Consider the following 21,173-nt stretch of genomic DNA (forward strand, 5'->3'; position numbering starts at 1 on the left):
TCGATTCTGGGCACTGAGGGAAAAATAAACGTACCCCAGATACTGTGCTTGCCCTACAGGGGCTCAGAGTTGGAAGGAACCTAGTTATTACCTGCAGAGAGAACCCTGAGTGAACTCAGTCTTTAAGTACCTCCCCCTCCAAAGCTCTCCAGTGCTCACAGAGGCCATTCATCTGGCACGTGCAGATGAAGATTCAGCTTATGGCCTCTGAGGCCAAAGTGTCCGAGTTCAAGTCCTGACTCTATCAAACACGAGCTCTGTGAATAGGACAACTTATTTACCTCTTCTGTGACTCAGTTTCCTCAGTTGTAAAATAGGATTAAATATTGGACTAATCTCATAGAGTTGTGATGAGTAAATGAATTCACGAATATGAAATGCTTAGACCAAAACCAGCTAAGGATTCAGATAATGTTAGCTATTATTTAATTATTTCCACTTTTTGATAAATTATATTTTGCATGGCTTTCTTAGGCTACTATTAATTTATATTGTTGTGTATTTTAAATAGAAATATCTTAATTGCTCTTTAGAATGATACATGATCATTATAAAGATTTAAGTTACATAGAGAAAGAGAACATTTCTCTGTAATTGTACCCCCAAAGGTAACCATACTTCGCAACTTGGCAAAACTTCTTCCACATGACAATTTGTCTATTTAAAGAGGTAGAGATAGATTCTCAACATAAGTGCATTATGCTCTACATATTGTCTCACAAACAGCTTATTTATTAAACTCACTATATTGAGATCATCTATCTGTAAATTTATGAAGATCCATTCTAGAATTTAAATAACCATTATCTTATTAGCAAATGTGAGGAAGAAGCCCACCATTTTGAAGTCTGCCGTTCCAAACAAAACCCCACCTTGAGGCAGCTCACCTTCCTCCCCACTGCCCCTAGCTGCCCTAGACTCAGGCGACTATCAGGAGAAGGCAACTGTCCACTTGCCAACCTGCTGGCTGTACAAGGGGACAACTTAGCCTACCCTGTACTTCTTATGTATTCCAAGCCTCAGAACTCCCTAAAAACTCATTCCACCCTGCCCCTAGCTGCTGATGTCTGTCTCCAACCCCAGCCCGCCATGTCGTGTACTCAATAAACCATCTTGTTCAGCATTTGGCTGCTGATCTTTTCCACCTCCAATGAACCCCCTGAAACCTAACACAAACATTTAGAGCACTTACTGGTTATATAGTGTTCAAGCAACAGCTCATGTTTCTTGAAGGAAATGCTATTGCATTCTCAAAAAGCTCTGCAGAAAGGAACATCTGAGTAAAATATTGATTGATTGATTGATTGATTGATTGATCGTTTAGAAGAATTGAACAGGCAGAAGAAGTGAGCTTCAACTACAGAAAATTCTATTTCTAAACTTTTGCTAAGTGTTCTAAAAAAGATTTTGACTAGCATAATATATCTACCAATTTTTCAGGGTTTTTGTGAAGACAAAATAAGGTCACGTATATAAAGGGCCCACACCCTATAAATGCTCAATATATGCTGGCTATCGTTGCTATTAGGATGGCAATTAACATGGGAAGAGATTTGACACCATATGTCTTTGATGACTTAGTCACTGACCTAGAAATGGTAAAACAGATATCTCTGGCAACCACCCTGGGTTCTAGGATTCTACTCTTTAATGATCAGATATTGTACTGAAGATCAATTAGAGCATGGAAATAAAAACATAGACAAACTCCCAGCAGCTAAAAATTCTCTACATGACATTTGTTAATTAATAAGAAAGGTTAAAAATAGTGTTTATCATATTTGCTTCCTCTGTCTAATGACCTGTAAGGAGGAGTGGCACTTGCAATTAGCATTTCACTACCTCATTCAGTTTGCCCACAAGAGAGAAAGATTAGCTAGGAGAGTATCTATCTATAAGCACAAGGAGACATGGGAGAGAAGCAGGAGAGAGAGTGATTATTGAACAAGACTCAAGTTCTGCTTTTTATATCATACTAAGGGTTTCTCAACCTTGGCATATTGACAGGTGGGGCCAGATAATTTTTTGTTATGGGAACTGTTTTGTCTATTTCAGGATACTTAGCAGCATCACTGGCCTCTACCCACTCAATACCAGTAGCATCTTCCCCCACCAAGTTTTGACCCCACAAAATGTCTCCAGACATTGCTAATGTTCCCTGGGGGGAGGGGGAACACCCCCAAATGAAACTCACTGATAAATGTATATGTATATATGTATTGTATAGGACTTTACACTTTGCAAGTGCATTTAATATTCACAACAGTTGTGCGAGTAGCTGGGTAGATATTCTCTGTTTTATAAATGGGAAAAACATGATCCTATAATACTAAACATGATCCTATAATATTAAATGTTGTGAAATCAAAATTTAAGTTATGAATCACTGAGATGACATCATGAATCATAACAGAAGAAAATAGTCTGTGAGTTTGTTTGTTTGTTTAAGTATTTTAATAAGAAGTCAGAGCTTCTCCTCCTTACCCGAAGACCACAAAATGATGATTATACAGCCAGCCTCAAAGAGGACCCTCTAAACAAGAACAAGTGTGATATGCAGCCATGTATTTCAGAGTTAATTTTGGGCTCAATTCATTACTTGCAGAGATAATGGTTTTAAGAAAAATTTGCCTGCTCCTGCAGAGATGGAAATGGGACAGCATGTGAATAAATGATTCTAATAGCTGCAATGATATATCTTTAGGAGGTATGAGCATTCCATCTATAAAGAAAGTCTGCCCATTAATTAAAATTTTTATGGATAGATGCAAAGCAGATTAAAATAGATAAAAGCCATAGCACCAACAGGTCTAAAAACCAATATCTTAGAAAATAAAGAAACTGCCTGAAGACAAGAATTTATAATCTAGAGACATTAAAAGAAGAGAGGTTTCAAGATGCCAGGAAGAGCTGAAGTCCCAAGGAGATGAAGAACAGATGAGGAACCAGAGGAAATTCACCAAGGTCATCAACTCTCAAGCTGAACCCCTAAGTGGCATGAGGAGACATCTATTAATTTGCACATGTCATTTCACTGATTGTGTAGGTATCAGCCCAGATGCTTATTTCTGCTTATATCTGCTGAGGTTTTTTTTTACTATATCAGAACTCAGGTTTGTAGACAGTGAAAATGTCATCACATTAAAAACAATCTGCTTCACATGTGTGAGATAATAGGCTTTGGGGTTAATGTGCTCCTGTCTGGGATATCGATCCATTCGTGAATAACTTGTAATTGGCCATTGTTCAATGCCAGTTTATAACGCATCCAGGCTATATGAATGGCACACTTTATTCACTGAAATAACTACAGAACCACAGAAACCAAAACTTACTCACAGAACTGGCCACTTGCCAAACAACATCTGCCTTCCTCCCTCCCCCCTCACTCTCCTATTTCCAGTTAAATACTCGATTGCTAGGAAAATATAAGATAATACATGGGCCCATCATAAATTACTGGCCTGGCAGGCCCCACAGGTAGAATGAAAAAGCTGTGACTTAAGACATAACAAGAGACCTTCTTTTTCACCATCAAGCATCATTTTATTATTTGGCCATCACCACCTCAGGTTTTGAAAGATCTGATCACCAAATACTAAGGTTATTTAAATAACATCTCATACAGCTCTAATTTCCTACAATTCCATGTAAGGTAGCAACCACCCTTTGGGTGAAGATACTTTGTCCATTACCGATAAAGCAACATAGTATCCATGAATAATAACATCGACAATTTATCAGGTTAACTATCAAAGTACAGAGGCCCCAAAACTATGGATAGTAGGACTGGTAAGTCAATTGAAGGAAGGAAGGAAGGAATTCAAAGAAACCTGAGGTGTCAGGGTCTGCTCAGTGATGGCAGCAGGTTGAGCAGCAAAGAGTAAAGAACAGAACATGGCCTTGAAGTTGAGTTTGAAGACTACGTTTATCATTTACTCAATGTGTAATAATTGGGTAAGCCCCTAAAGCTCTCTGGGCTTCAGTCCTCATATCTATGGGTAGACTAATACCTGCCTTAAAAGTTAATGTGTGAACTGAAAAGATGATGGCTGTTAAGCATCGTTAAGCACCTTGTTACTAAGTAGGTACCCAATGAAAACTAGATTCTTTTCTTTACTTACTCTAATGTAGTTTAAGTCAAACTTGTACTGGATTGTAGTGTTATTACTATTAATTATGAACTGATAAAGGGTCAAGCATCGTAAAACTAAATGATTATTTTCTATGGGCAGAATATCTGTAAATATATGTAAGTATTTAACAGGGTGTGGCTACATTCATCCATAGTTTAGATAAAACACTCAGTATGCTAGATACATCCCATTTCTACTGCTGTAGAATTGGGACTCTGAACTCTTAGCTCCAAAAGTCTCACTCAGATCAAGAGAATCAGAGTAACCCAAAAGGCCCCCATTAAGAGACTAAGGCGGGGTTCAGATCCTTCTGCACAAAGACCAACACTAGGGGGAGACTCTCTCCCTCTTAGCAGAGAAAGACGTCAATCTCCTTGCTCAATCACCACGCCCGTGCTCTTTGAACATTTCCTGAATAGTATCAAGTTCAATAACTGGTGACTAGAGTTGGGCAGGCAGCAAATGCCACTTATGGGATGGGGGAATGAAACCCAAGTAAGTGATAAGAAATTATTTTCCCAAAGTCATTTAGAAAAATCTAAAAGAAAAGTCAAAATTAAAAAGCCACAGCTTTTAATTCACTAATATTATCAATTGCCCAGCAATACGTTTTTATAATCACAATATTTTGTTTCTTGGTGGAAAAGTGACATTTACTAGTTAACAATATCAGTGGCAATATATTAATGATATTAATAATAATCAAAGGAATTAAACCCAATCTGTACAAAGTTTTATGTACACTTCTTTTTGCTTTTTAATTCTTCCAACAATCCAGTGAATGGATATATTAATCAATTTTTTCTGTATATAGAGGTTAAATGACTTAAAAAACAGTTTGCAGTAGTGGTTAAGAGCACAGATTGCAGAATCAGACTGACTAGATTCAAGTTTCAACCTCTACCACTCACTGGCTGTGTGACCTGGCAAGTTCATTAACATCACTAATTTTTATTTTCTGGTATTATTTGTTCTGAGGTTAGTTGTAATTCTTCTTGTGGTTGCGTGAGGAGGTGAAGTGTGTCTACCTATGCCTCCATCTTACCAGAAGTCTGGAATTTTGTGTCCACCCCAATATTCATATGTTGAAACCTAATTCCTAATGTGATGGTGTTTGGAGGTAGGGCCTTTGGGAGGCAAGTAGGTCATGAGAATGGGGCCTTCTTGAATCAGATTAGTGCCCTTATAAAAGAGACCCCAGAGAGATCGCTGACCCCTTCCAACATGTAAAATTGTGGAGAAAAGACAGCTGTTTGTGAACCAGGAAGTGGGTCTGCACCAGACACTGAATCTGCCAGCACTCTGATCTTGTACTTCCAGTCACCGTAACTGTGAGAAATAAATGCATGTTGCTTATAAGTGATCCATTTTATGGTATTTTTGTTATTACAGCCTGCATGGACCGATACTTTCTATACTATTAAACTGTCTTATTCATCTCTATGCCCCAGCATTCTGCAATCTACCTTGCACATAGTACACATTCAATACTTTTTTTTTTCTTTGATGGATTGAATTAAACTGTGAAGTTAAAATGAATTATTGAAACCCTATTATTGCCTTTGCACATCACAGAAGCCTTAGTTCGGTTCTGTGATTTCACAGATGAAAACACTAAAAAACTGAGTGGATAAGAAACAGAAGTTTTCATCTATAAAACTGAGTGATTGCCAAAAAGCAACAGATGATGATAAGAGCTGGCATATTCGGGAACTCCATGACCTTAAGATAACCACCATTCATGTTTTAGTGGCCATCTTATTTGTACAAATTGGATGATATTATACTGTAATATTCTTTTTCATCATGGACAGTTGCTTAAAATGCAATCTTTTTCTTTTAAACCTTGTCCTCCCTTCTCTTCTCCTCTACAAGATATCCCTTTGTTCTATCCCATCTCCCATGTAACCTGCGTTAATGATCTCTATATATCATTTCATGACATTTCCATGCTGCTAGAATCATGAACAAACATAAATACATATATGATGTGGTGTTGTCATCATTTCTCAAAAATGGGAGCATACTATATATACACTTCTCTAGGTCTTGCTTTTTGAACTTAACAATACATTATAGAAGTATGTCCAAGTTAACTGTGAAGTGGGGCCCATAGTCGGGTGATAATGCCATACTGGAATCAATGACTGTGGATCAGGCATTCTGTAAGCTCCTGGATGAGTTTTGGCGGTGGCTTTGCAGAGAGGAAAGGCAAATCCATATCAAGAATAGGGATCTATCAGTAAGGACAAAGCACCGGTCCCTCCAGAATGGAAGGGACCCAATGTGGTTCAGTGGCCACCAAGGCACTGGTGGCCTCCTTAAGGATGAGTGCCACCCTTTCCCTCCCTGCCCTCTGACCAGCCAGCCAGTTGGGCTGCTGGTTACAGCCCCAGTTTTTAATTACCACCCTAAGCAGCAAGTTTGTCCCATCCTCTGTGGTCTTTTCCAGCATTACATCCCAAGTCCTGAGAAAGTTCCCTGAAGCCAGTGAATTATTGCTTATCCCATTTTATGTTCTGCCTCCTTGACCAAGCCCATCAAAATTTATTTTCAGGCATATTTCTCGGACTCTTCCCAAAATGTGCTAGTTAGTCTTTGCCGTTCCTTTGAGGTATAATCTCTTTCCTTCCTTCTCAGTCTAGCTCATCCTCAGGTGGGTTCTGCTGTAAGTTAACCGTAGTGAGCAGACTGGCATTCAGGAGAGGCAGCAGGGGCAATGGTTTAGAGGGCCACCTGTTGCCATATGGAGGTGAGGTCTCTACCATGTCTTCCCACATGAGGGAAGACTCACTCTTTGAAGACAGAAGTGGATTGAAAGTTGTGTGGGTTCAAGGGAGTCTACAGAGCCACAATCCTTGTGGGCGCCCACCTAGATCTCCTCTTCCCATATAGCAGGGCCCCAAGCTTTCCCAACCAGGGTCCTTCACTTGGCTTGCTGAGAAAATAAAGGTCTCTGGAGCTCTGTGATTCTAACTGCTAAGTCCTGCACTTGCTCCTGACCTATATTCATGCTCAAAAAGAGTTCCTAAGAGAGGGCCTCTACTTCTCACACTCAGCCTTTAGAGGTTTATTAACAGCCTTCAGCTTCTCATTCTCTCTCTGTAGAGTATTAATACAACCTCCAAACACCAACCAACACCAATGCCTTATATGCATTTGTTCCCCTCAGTGAATTTCAAATATCTAAATCATCAAGAATGTTTTCATCCATCCAGGTCACCAACAGTGAAGGTTTTAGCAACTGAGTTGCCAGATTGTACCAGGGACTATCTGTATCCTGCATATTACATAGTAGTAGATAGAATAGAACAATGCCCACCCCCAAGATGTCCACATCCTAATCACCAGAATCTGTAAATATGTTTTCTTACATGAAAAAAGGGAGCTTGAAAATATGATTAAGTTAAGAATCTTGGGTTGGGGAGATTATCCTGAATTATACATTGGTGAATCCAATGTAATCACAAGAGATCTTTTTAAGTGAAAGATGGAGATAAGAGAGTCAAAGTCAGAGAGAGATTTGAAGATGTTATACTGCTGGCTTTGAAGGTGGAGAAAGGGACCACAAGCCAAGGAATATTGGTGACCTGTAGTGGATGGAAGAGGCAAGGAAAGAAATTCTACCCTGGAGCCTGCAGAAGTACACAGACCTGACAACACCTTGATTTTAGCCCAAGGAAACCCATTTTGGACTTCTAGCTTTCAAAACTTTAAGATAATAAATTTGTGTGTTTTAAGCCACACAGTTTGTGATAATTTTTTATAGCAGTCATAGAAAACTTATACAGATAGGGTAAGGCCCTCCTTTCCAGTAGCAAATGATCCAACCCAAACCCCATATTACTGCCTGCTTTTTCAGACCACTCTTGATACCAACTGTGTGTTTGGGTCCTCTGAGAAGCAGTCATCAATACAGAATTGACTTGCAAGTAATGTATTGGAAGAAACACTTCTGAAGCATTAAATGGAAGGAGAGAAGGAGTAAGCAAGAACAGCTTTCAAATTACAGTGCAGGTTTGTTATGCTTGGTGTACATATATGCAATGAAATATTATTCAGTCATAACAAGGAATGAAATCTTATCATTTGTGACAACATGGATGGACCTAAAGGGTAATGTGCTAAGTTAAATAAGTCAGACAGAAAAGGACAAATACCATACAATTTCACTTATATGTAGAATCTAAAGAACAAAACAGGTATCACTGCCCTTGTCCCAGCCTGTGCACCCAGCTCCTCTCACCATGGCCACACTCACCAAGAATCTGCAGTTCCAGAAGCTGCAGGAATGGTACTGTGAGCATGGCTCTGACCTCAACTTACACCACCTTTTTGAAGGGAACAAAGAACACTACAATCACTTCAGCTTGACACTCAATACCAACCATGAGTTTATTTTGGTGGATTACTTCAAGAACCTTTTGACAGAAGGTGTGATGCAGATGCTGGTGGACCTAGCCAAGTCCAGGGGTTTGGAGGCTTCCCAGAAGCACATGTTCAATGGTGAGATCAACTTCACTGAGAATAGGGCAGTGCTGCATGTGGCCTTGCAGAACCAGTTAAACACACCCATTCTGGTGGATGGCAAGGATGTGGTGCCAGAGGACAATAGTGTCCTGGAGAAGATGATGTCTTTCTCTCAGCACATCCAGAATGGTGACTGGAAGGGGTACTCAGGCAAGCCATTCACAGATGTCATCAACATCGGCATTGGTGGCTCTGACTGGGAACCCTCATGGTGACTGAAGCCCTTAAACCATACTCTTCAGGAGGCCCCAGGTCTGGTTTGTCTCTAACATTGATGGGACCCACATTGCCAAAACCCTGACCTCCCTGAACCCTGAGTCCTCCTTGTTCATCATCACTTCTAAGACTTTTACCACCCAGAAGACCATCACAAATGCAGAGATGGTGAAGGATTGGCTTCTCCAGTCAGCCAAGGATCCTTCTGCTGTTGTGAAGCACTTTGTTGCCCTGTCTACCAACATGACCAAAGTGGAAGAGTTTGGAATTGACTGTCAAAACATGTTCAAGTTCTGGGATTGGGTAGGAGGATGCTACTTGCTATGTTCAGCCATTGGACTCTCCATTGTCCTGCATGTGGGATTTGACAACATTGAGCAGCCAGTCTTAGGGTCTCACTGGATGGACCAGCACTTCCTCATGACACCCCTGGAGAAGAACACCCTGTCCTGCTGGCTTTTCTGGGTATCTAGTACATAAACTTCTTTGGGTGTGAGACACACGCCATGCTGCCCTATGACCTGCACTGCTTTGCTGCCTACTTCCAGCAGGATGACATGGAGTCCAACAGAAGTACATCACCAAGTCCAGCACCTATATGGACCATCAGACGGGCCCCATTATGGTGGTAGGAGACCCAGGAACCAATGGCCAGCATGCCTTCTACCAGCTCATCCACTAAGGCACCAAGATTATGCCCTCTGACTTCCTCATCCCAGTCCAGACCCAATAAGGAAGGATCTGCATCGCAATATCTTCCTCGCCAACTTCTGGCCCAGACTGAGGCCCTGATGAGGGGGTAGTTGACAGACAAGGCTCAGAAGGAGCTCCAGTCTGCAGGAAAGAATTCAGAGAACTTGTAGAAGCTGTTGCCTCACAAAGTCTTTGAAGATAATCATCCAACCAACTCTGTTGTGTTCACCAAGCTCACACCATTCATTCTTGGAGTCTTGATTGCCATGTATGAGCACAAGATCTTCATTCAGGGTATCATCTGGGACATTGACAGCTTTGACTAATGGGGAGTAGAGCTGGGAAAGCATCTGGCTAAGAAAATTGAGCCTGAGCTTGATGCCAACAGCCCAGTGAACTTTCACAATTCTTCCACCAATGGGCTGATCAACTTCATCAAGCAGCAGCATGACACTCAAGCAGCAGCCAATAAACTCATGCTGGGCTGCAGTTTTGTTGTGACTGTCCTTCTTGTGACTCCTCACCAGAGCCTGCACTGCATAGTCCTGCCCAGATCACCCTCTGGTCATGGGCTTAGGCCACAGGCCCTTTGAGGAAGCTGGTCTGGAATGGCCACCCCCACCCTCCGTGTCCTCACCCCTCTGTTTTACAATTAGCTGGAGTGTTTCAGTGCAGCTGATTTTTCTAACTCACGTTCACATTATTCATGTACCAGGTGGAAAAATAAAGGTGCCACAAAGGAGGCTGTAAGCTCAAAAAAAAAAAAAAAAAAAAAGAAACAGAAACAGACTCATGGATACATAGAACAAACTGATGGTTATCAGATGGGAGGGGATTGGAGGACTGGATGGAAAAGGTGAAGGTGTTAATAGGTACAAATTGGTAGTTGCAAAATAGTCACAGGGATATAAAGTACAGCAGAGGGAATATAGTCAGTAATATTGTAATAACTAGGTATGGTGCCAGGTGGGTGCTAGACTTATTACTTCATAAATTATATAAATGTCTGACTATTATGCTGTACACCTGAAACTAATATAAAATAATATTGAATGTCAACTGTAATGGACAAATTAAAAATCTTAAAATAATGCAGGTATGACACCTGGGCAAGGAAAATAGGAGGAAAGGATTGGATAGGAAAAGCCTCAGACTGCAGTGTAGCTCTGAAAATGTCTCATTCAGGTAATTGGAGAGCCCCAGAATAAAGACAGTCGTACCCAGGGAAAGTGTGACCTTGACATGAGGGCTGTGGCTGATCTCAAGGTGTAGCAGCTGAAGGGTGTCACCGTAAGCCAATAAACTCATTCTCGCAGCTAATTATCTTGAAAAGAGACCTAAGGAACCCACCTCAGTAGTCACAACCTCACTCACCCTCCACCCAGCCTCAGGCAGTGCTGACCATAGACCTCTTGCAGGGGAAGAGGCCTGACCCCGAGCTTACCAGATGGCCAAGAAAGTACCAGAGCCCATGGTCTCTGCAGCTGGGTATATGTATCCCTGACAGAGAAGGAGAGGGACTGACCTATATATGCCCAGGTCCTGATCCTCATAATTCATTGCTCCTCAACTGCTACAGAGAATGTGGAGGGCTCAAGAGAAGCCAGGACTGGTCCTCAAATGGGGTCCTCGTCACATCGCAAAAAATGTTAGAAGAGGGAAATAATGTGCCCCTCTATCAGATTGCTAGAACAAATGCCTTCCAATTCATTGCCAGATTGCTTTCCAAAAATATGGAAACATTTTACACATTTACCAAGCAATGCTCAGAGGACTGTCTTCTCCTATACCTGTACAGCACTAGGTGCATTCTCACTCTTTAATTTCTGCCATTCTAATGGATGTGAAATAGTTTATTCTTACTTAATTTGCATTTGCCTAACTGCTACAAAGATTGAACACCTTTTCATATGCCATCTGTTTTTTTTGTTTTTTTTTTTATGGACTGCCTATCCATATGCTTAGTCCATTCTACTATTGGTTTGCTTATGTTTCTTTTGTTAATATGTTTATAGAAGTTGTGTGTATATTATAGCTATTAACTCCTTATCTGCTATATGCATTGCAAATATTTTTCAGTCTTTTTTGCATCTTTTATGGTATCTTTTATAAGACAAAACATTTGAGGCTTTACGAGTAAAATAAACTTTATCTTTTCTTTATAGTTTCTGGGTTTTCTATCTTTGTTTGCAGGATCTTTCTGTTCTCACATTTTAAATAGTCTCCTAAATTTTCTTTGAATATTTTTACCATTTTAATTTTACATTTACTATTTCATCCATCTGAAATTTATTCTTATATTGTTTCCTTCCCTATCACAAAAGAATACATGTTTCTAATGGACATTTTAGGAAGCTTTAGATGACAAATGAGATACAAATTTTAATTACTCATAATTCTCCACTATCCTAATACATAGTCTCTGTGAACATTTCTGGCTATAGCCTTTCAGTCATTTTTTCCTATGCATTTCACACAATCTTAAAATTTTTCAAAAATATTTATATTATAAATTCTTTTATGCAACCTCCTTTTGGCACTTAACAATATAATCAAAACACTTTTTCACATCATGAAATAATCTTCAACATATGTCTAATACCACAGGAAAAATTCAATGTATAAACGCACCAGCATTTGTTTAATCAGATCTTTACTTTTTGACATTTACATGATTTCCAATGTTTTAGCCATGAAGGAATATGCCATGATGCTTCCTCTTATTTGTTAGACTGCATTTTACACTTTGTTAGAAAGCTCACTCATTTTCAAGTATATTTGTTTAATTTTAATAGCACCTAAAATTATCTGCTTAAAAATCAGATTAGGAGGGAAAAAGAAGATCTTTTTTTTTCCCTCCTGTACTGCTGTATTGATATACACCTGAATTGAATAGAGGGTTTGGAACTACCTTTAAGAAAGAACTGGATCCCCACAGTGCAATTGATGGGTTCAGAAATTACGTTTCTAAAAAGCAACACCTAGAAAGAGTCCAGAATTGAAGAGTTTGGAGTTAACAAAATAAAACAGTGTTCATACATGGGTGAAACCGCCAGGTGGAGAGATCAGAAAATCCTAAAATACCAGTAGCTGGGTGAAGGCTCAATGGGGTAACGATGCCAGTTCCCTTAACACCAGCACCACCTACACACCAAGAAGCCACCTGCAAACTCTTGGAAAGAGACAGACATAGATCAATATTCATTCCATTTCAGAATTTTACTAGAATCTCAAGACAAAAAAAAAAGAGTAATAGAAAGTCAGAGTGGAATGTTAAAAAAAGAGCACAGAGCATATTTTAAATAAATATGATTTCAAAACAAATACAAATATTTAAAAAATATTCTAAGTGGAGCAAAAGTGTGTACATTAACCTACTTTCAAACATATTTCTATTTGGCTTTGAATTCATTATGACTTGGGCATTGCTCTCTCTCTGCTCCATTCCACAACTAACTATATCCCAAACAAGAAAAATAAAAATTCAACTGTATACAATAAACCCCAGGGAATGTGATGTTAGGAGTTTACAGCTCAGCTACTCTGGCCTCAATATTTACTAGTGGGGAAGTTGTAGCAAAAAAAAAGGAGGGAGGGGGAAGAGTGGAGTAAATTGCTAAAAATCAACAGCTAGCTAGTTACCTGCTGAGCCAGGAATGGAAATGCAGATCTGCCTCTTAGCACAATGCTCCTGCCACTAGCATCACAAATCATGGTCATACTTGTTCTGGTGTCTGTGGTCATGAGTCGTACATCAAACCAGGAAGGCAGCAAAAAGAAATCTACGTTTATATGTGTGTGATCACATTTATTTGAGCACTGATATCTCTCCTCTAGCTGTTCTCTACCTTTAAGGTTTATATGTGAAGCTTTCTGAAAAGGAGCTACCAGGCATACGTCAGGCCTGGATACCTGTGGAGCCCCCTCCACAGCACACCTTACCTCCAGTGGCACCACAGCCTGCCATTTCCCTTGCTGCCAACGTTGAGTGGGAGGGGTCTTATCTCTCTTCAATGCCTGCTCCCCAGGGTAGAAGACCTTTCTATACTTTCCTCTGAGAAAATCTGATAGTTAGGAGCCAAGTGGAAAATGTTCAAAATGATCAGATACAGTTCCTACTAGCAAATTAAAATACATAATATTACAAAGAACATTTTTTGTCCTTTTTTTTAAAGCTTAAGGTTAAAAAAACTAGGAAGGTGTAGCCTGGAGCAAAAATTCTTGACTTTTCTCTAACACAATGCATATCCCATCTGTAACAGTAAGTCACAACAGAATATGGCTTGCCGAATATAACTCTACCCTCTCTTCCCTACTACCACTGAAACACCATAGTTGGGATAATGTTGGATATTTTAAAATAAAACCTGACCCAAGAGTCAGTCTCCTCTTTAATCTAGAAACTGAAGTTGTTTTGACTATGTGCATAATATGTACCTATTATTACTAGTAATAATAAGGACAAAAATGGCCAAATTATCTTAGTTAGGAATTAATTGCATGTAACTATAGTTATTTTAATAACTATAATAATGACAGTTACCTGGAGGAAATCTTTTTTAAATGCTTACTACAGAGTCTGACACACAGAACACTCAATAAATTTTAGATGATATTATTATTGTTGAAAACAACTACCAACTACATGAACTATTTTATAATCAAGATAACCTATACTCCTAAAAGCAGAACTTCAATGTAGTGGATGACTCTGGTGTTTTTGTCATATGATTTTTGCCCACCTCAGATCTCAGCTACAACTACCAGAAACCCACTCAAGTGCAACACTGCACCCAGCATTCTGCAGCATACTGCACCCACCTTGAAGGTTACCTGGGCATGAGCGCACAGCCTGAAAGTACAGGGGAGGTAAAAGCAGTTGGGAAAGCCTCCGTTGATGGGAAGCAGTAGCCACTGTCTTTGAGGAGAGCAATTCTGGGTGTTGTCTAAACTGTTTAGGTGATCTCCACAGAATGGCCCTTCCCACCATGCTCCCAGCAGGTTACTCTACGCTGCCTAATCCCCTGGCTTCCTCACTCACCTCCCAAGTTCATCACCTGCCCCCAACTCCTTGTCTCAGGCTTTGCTTTCAAGGAAACTCAAACAAAGGCATTCCGTTCCCAATCCAAGTGATTTCCAGAAACATAAACTAAAAATAATTTAAATGGCTGCTCCCCAACATAAGACAGTATCAGATTATTTTTTTCCATTAAAAATACTTTAAATGAAAAAGAGAATATTATTAGACATGAACCTTTTATAAATAAAGGTCATAATATTTTATCATGGGAACAATACATTGATGATTATTTCCATGTTCTCCATCGATGAGCCAGGTGCTCATTGGCCAAGTTCGGTTCTGATGCAGGCCCACAAGAGCATTTACTGTGTAACTACTTGATCATCTGGTCAATTCAAGCTTGAGCTCTTTGGTAAAATGGGGTCCTGGCAAAATTCCAGAGGCTGATGGCTAATTTGGAGTGGACATATCATGGGTATTTGGCTGCACGTCCAATGAAGTGGGTAATAACCAGCATTCAACAGGACATTTTAAGGTCTTTACCAATTGTTGTGAGTGACACGACCAGATTAGAATATCATAAAACCCTAAAGAGATCAAGTGACCAGGAGAAAACACTCAAGTCTTTTTATGCAATTGCCTTGAGAGAATTGACCATATAAAATTTAATTCAATAAGCACATTTGGAGCACTTCCTATGACATAACAATGAATAGTTATAGAGCAGTTTCACATCTATTATCACATTTGAGTCCAACATAACCTATTAGATGGGTGTTATGTACTCTCCACTTCACAAATGACACAACTGATACTCAGAGAAGTGATGAACACCAGGAAGGTGCTCCATGAATGCTCGTAAACTGAATACCTTACCTGAGGTTCTACCTCAAACATGAATCCAATTCTAATCCCCAATTCCTTGGTCTTTCCTCTATTTCCTGCTGCTTAGTACCAAGTACCAAGTATCACTTCTAACATAACATGCAAATGAATAGTCCTTGTTCTCTGCCTTAAGGACTCTTACCATCGGGCAGTCAAAACAGCACTATATTTGATTAAGTGAATTGACCCTGTGTCATATGAGTTTACCAAAGAGAGAGAGAGACGAGTGCTGGCCTGCAAGGTTAGGGACGCCTCTCTGCAGGGGAATGCAAACAGTGTGGGGCCCTGAAGGATGATCAGGATTTTTACGGGGCAAAAGGGAGGCTGAACGCATCGAATGCAGTTTGGACGACGCTGAGGAGGTGACAGCTTTGGGTTGTGAAAATCTCACAGGCCTTGATGGCTTAGAACTATTTACCATTCTTTAATTTCCTCAAAGTAAAGTTTTTATGGACTACAATTTTCTTAAGTTCTGTACTTATATCACTTCTCAATATGAAGGACTAATAAGCTCATTTTGGTGGTCTTCCAACATTTTTAGCAGGTGGACCCAGAACCGTAAGTGGAAGCCAATGTCAAAAGACGAGCTATTGTGGATGGAGGCAGAGGTCCGTGTAGGTAATTAGAGACCTGATGGAAAGGGGGTTGTTCACATCAGGCAAGTCCATATCAGCCGCCATTCTGCTATGTTGGACACGGCGCACCTGTCACTCAAGGTCCAGCCAGGAAAACAGAGAAGTATCTCCGTTACTATAACAGAGAAAATAAGACAGAAAGAACTGTATGGATGGTGTCGGAGGACTGGAAGCCAGAAAGGGAACAAGGAGAAAGTAGCTTCTCCCCTAGGGGAAAGGGAAATAAAGGAAAAGTGGTTGGCGTTTTTAAAACAATGAGGTTGGGCCCTGGCTGGTGTGGCTCAGTGGACTGAGTGCAAGCCTGTGAACCAACAGGTCACAGGTTTGATTCCCAGTCAGGGCACGTGACTGGGTTGCAGGCCAGATCCCCAGCTGGGGGTGTGCAAGAGGCAGCCACACATTGATGTTTCTCTCCCTCTCTTTCTCCCTCCCTTCCCCCCTCTCTAAAAATAAATAAATAAAATCTTTAAAAACAAAAGATAACAATGAGGTTGGAGGAAGTGTCACACTCAGCTGGTACTCAGACATTGAGGAAGTGGGTACTGCCCAGCTGGCACTAGCACCTCTGATGGGGGGCGGGGGGGGAGACCGGCTCTTGGGAGAGCTGATGGTAAAAATGCTGGGGTCTGGAACAAACTCCACCGAGCGGACAAAGGGCCATTCCTGGGGTGATGCTGATGGTAGCAACAAATAACCAGGAAGGACCAAGTCCCCCTTTCCTCCTCCTGTCTTCCAGTCTCCTGTTAGCATCTCCTATTGGTGAGACTCATCGGGGTCCAGCTGGTGAAGAAAAAAGGCGGAGTGCAGAGTCCTAACCTCAGCATCACAGAGCAGATTGTCAAGATGGAGCCGAGAAACAATAGCTTTATAACCAAATGGTGCCTCAGACCACAAGAAGGAGCAGACTGGAGAATAACAATGAGAGAATAATCCTGCCCTGAATTTTCATAATTGTTGAGAAAACAATTCAGAGTTTAGTCTTACAAATTGCAGATCAGTTGTCCTATCTTTATCTCTGAAGGACGAGATCATGATCTGTTAAATTGAGTATGAACCACAAGTTAGTATGTACATACAACTTTTTGGCAGGAAAAGGCCAGGACAATGGGATGAAGGAACAAAGTAGACTCAAATTCTGAAATATCTCATTTTGCCATATTTCCTGGTTCAGACTTTACTATTAAATAATTATTTATACTCTTCTTTACACATGTTCTCTTTCTCCAGGCAGATTCATTTTCTCTTCTGCAACTTATTTGGATAAAGTTCATACATCAGAATGGATGTCAAGCGATACAGCCACTAACTTCAAGTTCAACAAACGTCTGTACCATTTTCCCCATCTGTGAGATAGTGACTATTAAGGGATTATATGTAGAAATGAGGATTCTCTTGACAGTGACTCACTCACTCACTCATTCATTCATTCATTCAGCAAATACATTTAATATCTACCATATGCCAGGCAATGTTTTAGGAGGCAGGGGTTAAAACACTGGCTACAGTAGACAAAGCACCCATATCAGTTAGGAACCCCTATGGATTTTAATGGAAAAATCCCATGCCAGCGGCCTTACCAAACAGGGCTTCATGATTTTCACTTAACAAGAAATCATGAGGCAGGCAGCCAGGGCTAGGCGATGTGTTGTGATGCCATCACAGACCCAGTTTCTCATCACCTTTTTGCTCACCTTCCTTAAAGGACTGCTTTTCATACTCGTATTTGTCATTCCATGATCACAAGCTACCTACTCCACTGCCAGGAATCGTACCTGCATTCCAAACAAGCAGAAAGAGAAAAAGAGAAAGAGAGAGGCAACGTCTATGTTAGGGAAGCAAAGATGTCCCAGAAACCCCCACCAGAGCTGTGCTCATGTCACTGATGAGAGCTATAGCACATGGTTACCCCCAACTGCAAACCAGAATGTGAGGGGGAGCATTTTTAGTTGGACATATTTCCACTCCAAATAAAACTGAGAATGAGTTAGTAAAGAAGGAAGGGCCTGGGTGGTTCTCTAGCGGTCTCTGCCATGGCCCCTGCATCACGGAGCTCATATTCTAGTCTAGTGGGTTGTCTCCCTAGGGCTGCGCAGTTACAGCAACTAGAACCAACAGGAAAAGAATTTGTTGGAAGGATGTAAACCAGCTCACATAATCAAAGGAGAGTTGGAGAGTCAGGCTGTTGGAAGGATAGGAACCAGGCAGCCTCTGAGTGGTCTCATTAGGTAAACAAACACCAGCCACAGAAGAGGTAGTGCAAAGTCTTAGAGATGAGTCCAGCTGCTGGCTTGGGTCCTAGCAGTGCCACCAGGCCTGTACACTTTGGGAGAGGTGACTCCCCAAAATGAAGTCAGAGAGCACTTACCAAAAAAAAGAGATCAAGGCACTGGGAAGTCTAATAGGTCTTGGGCATGGACCAAGGGACTATTAAGCACTGTAAAATTCTTAATATTGTATCTGAATCTTAAAAACACATCTTAGCTTCAATTCTTTAATACCTCAGAAAGTCCAATTTTCACTTTGCTAAACTGAATCAGAACTGTGAAAAAAAAAAGTTTACACTAACAGAAAAGCAGACAGCTGAAGTTTAGATCATTTTGTTATTAAGACCGTCTTCTGGTTCATTTTATACAGAGCTTCTTCTGAATGTAGGTTAGGGAGCTATTAAAAAATTAAATAAGAGTAGAGCATTACTTCTGCTATTTGACTTGAAGATGTTCACAGCAGGGCAACATAAAATCAGATTTTTATAGTGTTGCCTGAAAATAATACCATATACTGAACTAGAAGCCCATAGGAAGATCAGGCTGTTGAGGACTATTACCCATGTTATTACTGCTAAAATATTTATATATATTATAATTTTGTAATAAGTTATTTCCAAAGAAAATAATGTTGGCTTAAACTGCACATATTAGTAAAGCCATTACAGGATAGCATTGTTTGGAAATCTTTGCAGGAGTCAAAGCCAAAAACACCAAACAGTTATTCCAAGTTTGGATTTTGCCCCTCTAAATGCCTTTTTCCTGATCCTTGAAAACATCTACAACAAAAGAAGACCAATAAAATCAAGCACAAGATTGCAATTTATTACAAAGAAAAAGAAAATTGTTATAGGTCCAGGTGCCATTGTTGTTCACATTCTTTTTCTGCAGTAGGATTACTTCAACTTTGAATCAGTTTTGAGGTCATTCTGTTATTCAAAAAATATTTATTGAACTTGCCTAGTAGGGCAGACATTACTACTTGTCTATTCAATAGTCATTCTCTTTACTAATATAATCCATATTTTTCAAGATGTTAATGTGTTCTGCTAAAATAGTAACTTCCAAGTACACTGGCAGCTAGGGGATGCCATGTGACCTAGTCTGTACAAGGAGGTATAAAGGAAAGCGTTATTTGTTTGCTTGTTTGTTTTAAAGGGGAGAGACTCATTTGGCAGTATCTTTGACCTTTCTGTCTGGAATGCAGATGTGATTCCTGGAACTGTGGCAGCCATTTTGCAACCATGAGGATATAGAACTGAAAAGAGGTGGATCATAGAACTTTGATGGCATTATGGAGATACTGTACCAGCCCTATACTGCCTATTTTCATCATTTTTCCTGTGTGATTAACATAAACCTCTATTTGGTTCAGCTATTGCAATCAAATGTATTACAGCCAGATGTATTACTAACTGATAGATGTACTATGTATCAGGCACTGTGTTGGACCTAGGAGATACAGCAGTGAACAAGATGTGTCCCTTAGCTTTAGAGAGCTTGTTATTTAATGAGAGAAACATTCAACAAATAATTACAGAATTAACTACTTAATTACAACTGCTATAAAGGGTAAGTGGTGGGGTATCTAAACTAGTGTGGATGAAGGTGGTGGTCAGAAAAGATCTTTTAAAGTAAGTGACTTATAAACTGGGACTTGGATAATTAGAAATTAAATGGGCAGTAGCACTTGGAGAGAGCATTCCAGGAGGCAAGAATATAGTGAAATATGGAGATTGAGAGAAATGATACTTCATGAGAGCAGGGACTTTTGACCATGATAAGAACTTGAGACCTTAATGCAGTGGAAAGTCATTGGTATACATGAAATGATCAGATTTCTGTTGTGAAGAATTCATTCTGTTTGCAGTATAAAGAAATGGGAGGAAGCAAGAGTGAATGTGTGAAGTAAGAAGCTTATTGAAGTAGTTTAGGTCAGGGATCAACAAACTACTTTCAAGGATCTGTTTCCATAAATAAAATTTTAATGGCATTCAGCTATACCCATTTGCTTACATATTGTTTACGGCAGCTTTTGAGCTACAATGGCAGAGTTGAGTGGTCGCTGCAGAGACCACATGGCCCACATAGGCACAAATATTTACTATCAGCCCTTTTACAAAACAGGTTTGCCAACTCCTGCTAGAGACAAGAGAAGATGGTGCCTTGGACTGCTTCCATGGGGATGTAGAAAAGTGGACAGATCTGAGATATGCTGGTGTGTTAAATTGGGGAGCTGAAGGAGAGAGAGAGAGGGCAGAGAAGAGGGAGAGGGAGAAGGAGAGGAAAAAGGAAGCAGGGGGAGAGAGAGAGGAACAAAGACTTTAAACATAAGCACCTGAAAAGATGAAAAAGTGATTTTTGGAGGGTAAAGTGTTCTGTCTAAGCAATATTGAGTTTAAGTATTTTAGAGAGAGAAAGAGACAATATTAATGTCATGGTCCCTCTCCTGTTAGAATATGAAAATCCTACAATATGGGGACTTCCCTTGCATTCATTCCATGTGGTAATCAGTACTGCTCACTAAGCATCATACTTCGGCATACTTACTTTTACACACAGAAAGTTCTGCCAAATCTAATTCAGTTCAGTCCATTTCAATTAAAAAATTAAGCAAAAGTTAAAAGAGACAGAGGCAAACAAATTATAATAAAAGTCTGATGATTTGAGAAAAGGCATCAGTTCCCCAGTGGAGCAGTACACCCACATGTCCCCCAGTATTTTCATGCCATTAAATACTATCACATTGATCTCATAAAAATAACAAGACAATGGGCCTGTTGTGGGTGAGGTA

General features: G+C 40.1%; 1 pseudogene; it reads left to right on the top strand.

The window, feature by feature from the left end:
- The first annotated feature begins 8,383 nt into the window (after nucleotides 1-8,383).
- On the top strand, nucleotides 8,384-10,168 carry LOC150011635 (glucose-6-phosphate isomerase pseudogene; annotated as a pseudogene).
- Nucleotides 10,169-21,173: the final 11,005 nt, after the last annotated feature.

This window comes from Furipterus horrens, unplaced genomic scaffold (assembly GCF_987537825.1).
Source record: "Furipterus horrens unplaced genomic scaffold, mFurHor1.1.pri manual_scaffold_4, whole genome shotgun sequence".
In the NCBI taxonomy this organism is placed as follows: domain Eukaryota; kingdom Metazoa; phylum Chordata; class Mammalia; order Chiroptera; family Furipteridae; genus Furipterus; species Furipterus horrens.